Here is a 9,831-nt window from a genome sequence, read left to right as displayed (position 1 = left end):
ATACATTAACTTATAAATTCGTTGTAATGTCAGATATTTGTTAAATTTTTTATTGACTTGACTCTTAAATAATACTAAAGAAATTGAAAAATGTATAAGAAAAGATGAAAACTGATAAAAACCAGAAAACAAAAGAGGATAAAAAAGAGTAAAAGAAAGAAGCAATAGGGCTAGGTCTCATGCACCCGCCCTCACTACATCGACTTCCCCACCGACTCCGTCCATCTAGCCTCCAACCTCAGCCGCCGCGTCCCTTTCTCAATTCCCTGCGTCTCGTCCCCTATGGACACAGTCACCGAGTCCCAGATGGCCATTTCGATGGCCGCACTCGGCGGTATAGGCATCATCCACTCCAACTTGACGACGTCCGAGCAAGCCCACATGGTCCGGTCCGTCAGTACCGTTTGGTACGTGGGACGGGACGGAACAGAGTGGGACAAGGCGTTCCGTCTCACGTTTGGTGCGCCTAAAACGGGTGGAACGAGATGTTCCACGGGACGAGTTTTAGATGAATTTTCGTTCCACCTCACCCCCTGGAACGACTCGTTCCACATCTGTGGAACACAAAATTATAACATCTCCGTCTCCTTCTTCTTCCTCCTTGTTTCCATCCGAGGGCATCTTTGCTCCCGTTCCGTCCTGTCCCGTCCCGTTCCATTCCGTTCTGTCATGTCCCGTCTGCATACCAAATGATACCTCAAGTCCCGCTGGGTCCCGCTTCTTTCGAACCCCGTCTTCAAATCCCCAAGCGATCGAATCCAATCTGACGACGTTTTCGACGCTTCGAATCCCTATGTCCTGGTTACTGAGAGTGGCAGCCTCAATTCGAAGCTTTTGGGATACGTGGCGGGCAAGGATTGAGTGAAATTGGGGGAGAGGGAGGTGGAGACTTACGATTAGATGGTGAACTGTACGGACTCACGGCGCCGTGGAGTTACGATTTGGGGGCGATTGGGGAGTACATGGAGGAGAAAAAGCGAGATGTGGTGGCGACTGTGAGGGACAGTGAGGTTGTGGATGTGGTGGTGAAGGAGGAAGTGGAGAGAATCAAAGGGTACCCCAAGTTGAGGGTTGGGACGGTGGGTCCGGACGGGACATGGCGGGTCGGGGCGGCGATCGGCACAAGGTACTCGGATAAGGAGAGATTGGAGGAGTTGGTGAAGGCAGGGGTGGATGTAGTGGTGTTGGATAGCTCTCAGGGGAACTCCATTTATCAGATTGAGATGATAAAGTATGTGAAGAAAATGATGGGTTCAGGGTTGGAATGGGGTCTGGCTCAATTTGTACCACTCAAGAGGTTTGCGCCCTCGGTCGCGGGCAGGTATAAAGAAGACTTCTTTTTGTTAGTTGTTGCTTTTATGATTGATGCTTTAGTTTTTGTTCTCATTGTTGGCGGCTAATTTAAGGATTTGTAGAATCTGGAGGTGTTGAAAGTTATGATATTTGTAGTGGTCGGTTTAATTTCTTGAATTCTTTGTGGATGAAAAATATTTGATTAAGGATTTGTTAATCAATGACATTGTGCCTAACAATCGTTGTTTTGATGGGTGTTTTACTATTTAGTTATTAGTCCAAATGTAGAAAACAAAGGTTCGACTTTAGCTTCTGGCAGTGACAACCCTTTGATGGACTAAAACAGTGTAGTTTGTGGCATGAAAAAATATATAATTACAATTTGGAACTTTTTGGAGACTTTGTTTGACGTTTTGTTCTACAGGTTGCTGAATGCTATACCATTTTATGACCAAAGTTGTGTTGGTTTTGGTGATATGTTTCAGGCAACTGCTGTTTACAAGGTTGCGTCTATTGCTTCACAAAGTGGTGTGCCTGTGATTGCTGATGGTGGAATTTCCAATTCTGGACACATTGTCAAGGCTTTGGTCCTTGGGGCTTCTACTGTCATGATGGGAAGCTTTTTGTGTATCAGGTATGTCTTGGACTTACTCTTGTTTTTATTGCTGGAACAGGTATACTGCTGATACCATCAGATATTAAATCCACTTGAACATTTCTTCTCGTTTGTATGAGTGTTTACTGCATGTCTTTTCTAGTTCTTTGGCAACTTTTTGAGCGGTTTAAGTAGTTTATTAGGCAGATTTATGAATACTGAATTGCAGATGTGATTGGTAGAGAAACTTACCTAGAAGATATGTGTTTCTAAGTTTGTTCTACATCCTGAGTTATTTCCCATCCTTTTTGGACTGCATCAATATCATTCGGTGGATCAGTCATTGATGTGTTATGGTTTGCCATCAAAATTTAATGCTTTTACATCATTAGGAGTGCCATTGGTATGTTTGCATGGACTCTCTCTGTGATGGCCTGAACTTAGTAAGTTTGAAGCCCACATACAGTAAGGGGTTAACCCAAGTGGTGAGAGTAAGTGGCAAAATGGGTTAGGATTAGGCTAAATAAGGGTCCAGTTCCCTGAAATTGTGATTGGGTTTTTCATGGATGCATGTCAAAGCTAAACTTATGCGGAACTATATTGGACATAGTATTTCATTTCTGTGTCTTTCCCTTTTTTTATTTTTTATGGTAATTAGCTTATTAAGCAATTTGAACAGAGGGTCTTTGCTAGTCTAACCTACGACCCAAATGATGTATCTTGCTTTATTTCTGAACCAAAAGCAAAAGTTGTCTATATAAGTTGCACTAGATTTTCAGTATACTTGTCTTTTATAAGCAACATGCTGTTTGTTATTTCTTTGTCATTGTTAATTAGATTTCTGCGTGCTTAACCTCTATTAAGGAAACAGTTTGATATAAATGATTTCATGTTTTCTATTAGAATGGTCGCCGTGTCAAAAAATATCGAGGTATGGGATCTCTTGAAGCAATGACAAAAGGGAGTGATCAGAGGTACTTAGGCGATACAGCTAAGCTGAAAATTGCACAGGGGGTAGTTGGGGCGGTTGCAGACAAAGGTTCTGTTTTGAAGTTCATACCATACACAATGCAATCTGTTTTGCACAGGGGATTCCAAGATCTTGGTGCTTCTTCATTGCATTCCGCTCATGACCTCTTAAAATCAAGCGTTTTAAGGCTAGAGGTAAGTAGACCATTTTGCAGACGTTGTTGTGGTACTCTTGACATCGTTATTAAGGATGTCATTTTAGTTTTATGCTTTAAATGAGAATTGATATTGTAGCCAATGTTTCTTTCGATTACTTACTTCTTACTCTTTCGTAGTCTATTCCATACCATGTTGTATTCTTGTTCAACAATCTTAGGTTAAACTACCGAAAGGAGTGGGGAAGAAACCATTCAGACGCTTATTTACTTACAGAAAAGAACCCTGTAACCTCTCAGGGTTTTCCCTGACCTCGCTTACTTCTTAGATAGTTTTCCATCCCCGTATATTACCTCAAGGAAAAGCGCACTCCACGATTACCTTGTTATTGCTCAAGGAATCTGAGATGTAATGATGGTCGTATCAAGAGCTAATATGGTTTCTCAATCAGTTGACAATGTATTTTACCATGCAGGTAAGAACAGGAGCAGCACAAGTAGAAGGTGGCGTTCATGGTCTGGTTTCTTACGAGAAGAAATCGTTTTGATGGTTATAACTTTTCAGCGTTTCTCATTCCTGCTGGTACTGCTGTCCGGGGGAATTGGGAACTCTTCCGTGTTCCATTCTGCATCTGATATCGCCAATTTAGCATGAGCAACAAGGGCGAGCCTGTCAAACTGCCACAGGGTCTTTCTAAGCAGCGAAAGCTTTGGTCTCAAACGGTTCTCTGGCATTTTGTTGGTTGCCATGAGAGCTCCCATCTGCCTGCATTTGTTTGAGTCTGCATTTAAAATGTGGCATATGACCATTTACAATTTATCTAGTTATGTTTGTTACTAGTTTACATTTGAAATTACTAGCATTTGCGTACACACTTTGTGTGTATGAACACATTTTTTTAGAAAATGAAAAGGAGAGGGGGCGAGAGAGAATGTGGGGGGAGTGGTAGGTTTCTTTTTATTTGGTTTTTTTATTTTTATTTTTTATTTTTTAAAATTTAAATATTAGAAATATTTTAACATCATCTATAGGTAAGATTTTAATAAAAAAAAAAGTAAAATTTGGGCCTGTGAAATTACATTATCACCCATCATTTTTTTTGTGTGATAGAAAACTAAGTTATTTTGTTAACTTTTTTTGGTTGACAAAAAAAGTTTCATTAATTAATAGAGATTATTAAATAATGCAGTTTCAATTGTTTACCACATGGTTGTATTTTTTTAAATATAAGTTTGTAGGCACATGACCAAAAAGAAAAGGGAGAGAGAAGCAGAGACAGCCGCTGAATAAAAACCAACCTTTTTCTCTCGGCCTTATCTCACTCAAATCACTCTCTCGACTCTTCCTCCCAACTTTGAACCTTGACTACCCGAGCTCTCCTCCTCCCCTAAATCTGTCGCCCAATTTCCCACTTCGGCCATCCACGCCACATCACAATGACCTCCACAACTATCTCTCTCTTTTGAAACTCCTCTCTTTGTCACTCGGTCCGTTTCTCTCTCTCTCTCTCTCTCTCTCTCGACTCTCTTCTCTTCAGCTTGTCTTCTCTTCTTCCTTAACCCAGTTACCCGATTTTTGTCTCTTTCAACCCGACCACTTAAGCCCAAACCACCTGATCTCGACTTTGGCCCCACCCACGCTCTCTCTCGACCTCTCTCTGTGTTTCACCTCCGTCGACTCTCTCTCTCTCGGTCGATCTCAACTTCGACACATCACACCCACAACACCACACGTCTCTCTCTCAACTCCCCTCCGACTCTCTCTCTCTCGATCAAATCTCACTCAATGTAAGAAATTTTCCCTTTAATTCGTCATATTTAAATTAGGATTTAGATTTGGGATTTTGAAATGAGGATTAGAGTTCCGATTTGGGTTTCGAATTTTGATTTGAGATCAGAATATTGTTGAGGTCAAACCTTTCGTGTAATGGTTGAGGGGATTGTTGAGATTAGGGATTGTTGAGGCCTGTACTGTAATGGTGTACTAATGCAATTGCAGCAATTTGTTTCCTTTCTATAGGAATTTTTAAATTTATGTGATCGTAGTAAGATACAAACTTTTTCATTAAATTGATGTAATTGTTGTAAACTTTCCTAGTTTAAGTATGATTGTGTAAATCCTAGATTAGATTTGATTCTAGTTATCATTTTCTATTACAACTTGTATTCCTTGGGGATGAAGGAATATCTTCTCTCCTTATACTACTATAAATAAAGGCACTATGTAGGAGGGATAACACACACATTCTCCTACAATTCTACAAACATATCTCTCTCAATCTCTCTTCTCCTTGCCATCAGCCCTATTCCCTTTGTCAGATAAAATAGGCTACAACACGTTATCAACACGCTCCTACTGCTGTGCTTAGGAATCTAACGTGAAAATTATTCGTTTTCAATTAAGGGAGTATTATGTTTCAATTATTCTTAATTGATTAAATTTTGATTTTATTGATCCATATACTTTTATTGATTCAATTTAAATTTTTTGTGTTGAACATGACAAGCTTTAGAGATGGAAAGCTGAAATTGAAGAAATTTTTTTTGCATCAAACCAGTTCTTCCATATCATCACGCAATTAGGTTATTTCAAAACAACGGTTTTTATCTCGATATTCTTGCAGCCCTGATAGCATGAACATTCGCCATAATGCATGACCCAACTTTACGTTATTTGAATTTTAGATTCTACATAAATTGTGTATGCATTATATTCATAATTGTTGAATTATATGAATTTGATATTTGCCATGAATTGCATCAAATATATGTACATGCATTATATTATTGAATTGAATATGCTTTGAATTGAATTATATATGAATCGAATTATTATTATTATTTTTTTTTTTTTTTTTTTGCGATTGGGAAAACTAGGGTTCTTCGAACCCCCGACCTCACCCATGTCGTTAGGCTCCCCACACCAAGCCGAGAACCATCACCTCACGGAGCCAAAAGCTTCGAGCTTCACAACCCAGAAAACCAACACCTTTGATGGTGTCCGTGTCGACATCGACCACAGGCATGGCCTGCAACCATTGCCTTGAACCTTTGGTTCCTATCGCCGACTACCAAAAGGCGTCCCTCACCGGAAATTGGACTGAGATTTGATTGAATCTCATCAGAATTTTTTCAAAAATTCGATTTAAATTTTCTAGGGTTTGGTTGTTATAACGTTGAGATTACATCATCTCTGTTCACCACCAAGGTCGTCAACAACCACCGTGACTCAACCTGAGTCCTAACAAACCCCAGACCGCCACCAGGAGTGACAAGTCTGGCGTTCTTCTCCGACGAAACTCACCAGCATACGTTGGGGTATTTGGTTCCAAAACCCGAGCCTTTCTTAGGCTTGGCCCATTCTCAGTGACAGCTTCAGCCCGTTGGGCTTTGAAGTTCCCCTCAACCCAACTATTTTCCCCGACCTGCCAAGAAAAGAAAAGAAAAACAAAAACAAAAACAAAATTTTTTTTGGGCTTGCCTGAAGAAGCCATATGAATTTTTGTATTTTTTTTTAGTTTTGTTTTGGGCTTGCCTGCATCAGCCTATCTCCTTGGCCGTATAGATTTGTTTTGAGGGCTCGCCTGATGCGGCCTGTTTTGTTCCTCTCCTCCCCATAGGCTTGAAGCCTGCACCCAAGAAACCCTAGCCCAATTTCTGGGCCTGGGTCACACAGACCAAATTTGCTCAGCCCACACATGGTATTTTGTCTATATTTTTGGGCCCTGAGCTTCGATTGTTTAATATTTTTGGACAATTTGGGTTTTATATTTTTTCACCCACACTTTAAATTTGGCGTGAAGTCCAAATAATTAATTCAATTATAATTGTAGACCTAAAGTTCTTTTTTTGCATATTCTTGTTGCATATTTCTATGTATATATTTGTGTTTACCTGCAGGAACATATGAACCTAAAGTTCATAATTATTTTGAAACCTAAACTTTCTTACAAACATGCCCTAAACCTAAACTTTCTTACAAACATGCCTTGTTTGAAAACTTGAAGTTTTCATTTAAAAACTTCACCCATGAAAGCCCGAAGTTTTTTCATGCAAAATTAAACCAATACATGTCTATTAGAACCTGTATGTTCTACTCCTATGTGAATGGATTGATTTTTCTCCATTACACTAACCACATCTTCTCCATCTATTTTGTGATAGGAACATGTCGAATTTGAACAAACTCGACTTCACCGCTTTGGAGGTCTCTGGAAGGAACTACCTCACGTGGGTCCAAGATGTGAAGCTCCACCTCACTGCAAAGAACTTGAGTCCCACCATTGAAGAAGCGACGGACAACCCTGTTGGCAAAGCTGAAAAATCCATTGCTATGATCTTCATCCGAAGACATATCCATGACGCCTTGCAAACTGAATATCTTGCTGAGGAGGATCCATGTGCACTATGGGTCGCTTTGGCTGATCGTTTTGATCACCAAAAAGACATATTCTTGCCTAAAGCAAGACATGACTGGCAGCATTTGCGCTTCCAAGACTTTAAGTCCGTGAATGAATATAATTCTGAAGTTTGTCGAATCCGATCACTTCTCAAGTTTTGTAACAAAACTTTGACCGAAGAGGATCTCCTGGAGAAGACCTATTCGACTTTCTTTGCTTATAATATTGTCATGCAGCAACAATATAGAGCTTAGAAGTTCACTAAGTTCTCAGATTTGATCTCTGTTTTACTTCTTACTGAAAAGCAGAACCAGCTGTTGATGAAGAATCATCAAGCTTGATCTACTGGGGCTACTGATGTGCCTGAAGCACATTATAGCACAAACCAACGCCCAAAACGCTGAAAGAGGCGTGGTAGGGGCGGCCAAAAGCCATCCCACCAAGGTCAACAGAGCCAAGGCCCATCCAAGAGAGGAAACAAAGCCCAGAAGCGCCCAAACCTCGCTCCCAAGGCCCCGAACTTTAAGAATAAGGGCAAAGTAGCTGAAACCATGGATGCGAACATGTGTTATCGCTGTGGTTCAAAGGGCCATTGGTCCCGTGTTTGCCGAGCTCCTCATAAGGTGTAGCTAAATATCATTCTCGTCGTAAGAAGTTTGAATCAAACTTTGTGCAAGTGGACAAACCGGGGACTACAAAGATGGAGGTTTGTGACTTTCAAGAGATACCACCCCTATGAAAGATTAGAATCTTAGACATAAACTTATTTTTTAGTTTGACAATGGGGTCGAATTCCACCTAGTGGCCAAACCCTTCCTCTTGTTTTTGGTTGAGTTTAGAACAATTTTCCTTTATGTTTGAATTATTTGTTAGTGATTTGTTTTTGGATATTAAGTTTTAATTAATTACCATCCTTGAATAATTGAAATTATTTTGAATTGATATTTTTTTTTTAGAACTTTTATGCATGTGACCGATTCAAATTAATTTTTCATTCTAGGTATGACTAGTGGAGAAGTTAGTTGTCTAACAAATAGTGCAGCCATGCACATCGATTTGCGTAAATGCATCTATTTCACTAACTTCATACCTAAGAATGCACCTCTGACAACCTTCTCAGGTTCATCCAACTTGATAGAAGGATACGGTAAGGCACGTATAATGTTGTCCAATGGTACAATCTTTACCATTGTTGAGGCACTCTATTCTCCACGTTCCGGAATAACGTTGTTAAGTTTCAAGGACATTAGAGATAACAATTACCAAGCTGAAACCCACATAGAAAACGGAGTTGAAGTTCTGTGCATAACCTCATACGAATATGGCCAGAAGCGTATTCTAGAGAAGATGAAGCGTATCCCGAGTGGTCTGTATACTACGACCATACGCCCCATAGAATGCCATTATGTGGCTAGCCCTAATACTGGGACCGCGCACGAAATTATACTTTGGCATGATTGTTTGGGACATCCTGGACTAATAGCGATGCGCCGTATCCTCAAATCATCACGCGGGCATCCATTAACCCGAAGTTTAGGTTCGATCCAAGGAATCATATGTCAAACATGTTCAATGGGAAAGCTTATTACTAAGCCTTCTTATGACAAGATTCACTCAAATCCTCCCATTTTTCTACAACGGATTAAGGGGGATATTTGTGGACCAATTCACCCTCCCTGTGGACCATTTGTATACTTTATGGTTTTGGTTTATGCTTCCATATGTTGGTCACACGTGTGCTTGTTGTTCACAAGGAACGCTGCATTCTCCAAACTGTTGACTCAGGTTATCAAGCTCAAGGCTCACCACCCTAATTATCCGATCAAATCTATTCGATTGGATAATGATGGAGAATTCACATCTAAAACTTTTGGTGACTATTGCATGTCAGTTGGGGTTGAAGTTGAACATCATGTACCACATGGTCACACCCAGAACGGCCTAGTAGAGGCTTTCATTAAGTGCTTATAAATGATTGCTCAATCATTGGTCATACGTACCAAGCTCCGGATCGCTGCTTGGTGCCATGCAATATTGCACGTAGCAAAGTTGGTCCACTTGAGGCCTGTTGTGACACAACCATTTAGTGCCCTTTAGTTGGTTACCGGATACGAACCCGACATGTCGCATTTGCGCATTTTGTTGTGCGGTATATGTGCTAATCTCGCTGCCCTTACGTACAAAAATAGGGCCTCATCAAAGGATGGGAATCTATGTCTGATATGATTATCCTTCAATTATTCGTTACTTAGAACCTTTGATAGGCAATCTGTTTACCGCTCGTTTCGCGGATTGTCATTTCTATGAGACAGTCTTCACGTCGTTAGAGGAAGATAAGAACGTCAACATTCCTGAAGAACGATGCGAATTATCTTGGATAACCCCCACTTTGTCTCCTTAGTTTGAAACTGAAGTGCAG

At 40.4% G+C, this 9,831-nt stretch overlaps 1 pseudogene; it reads left to right on the top strand.

The window, feature by feature from the left end:
* The first annotated feature begins 693 nt into the window (after positions 1–693).
* Positions 694–2,988, top strand: LOC137747905 (inosine-5'-monophosphate dehydrogenase-like; annotated as a pseudogene).
* Positions 2,989–9,831: the final 6,843 nt, after the last annotated feature.

Source organism: Pyrus communis, chromosome 1 (genome assembly GCF_963583255.1).
Source record: "Pyrus communis chromosome 1, drPyrComm1.1, whole genome shotgun sequence".
NCBI classification, from domain to species: domain Eukaryota; kingdom Viridiplantae; phylum Streptophyta; class Magnoliopsida; order Rosales; family Rosaceae; genus Pyrus; species Pyrus communis.
The sequence above is the reverse complement of the archived record's forward strand: the minus strand, read 5'-3'. Positions and strand labels throughout refer to the sequence as shown.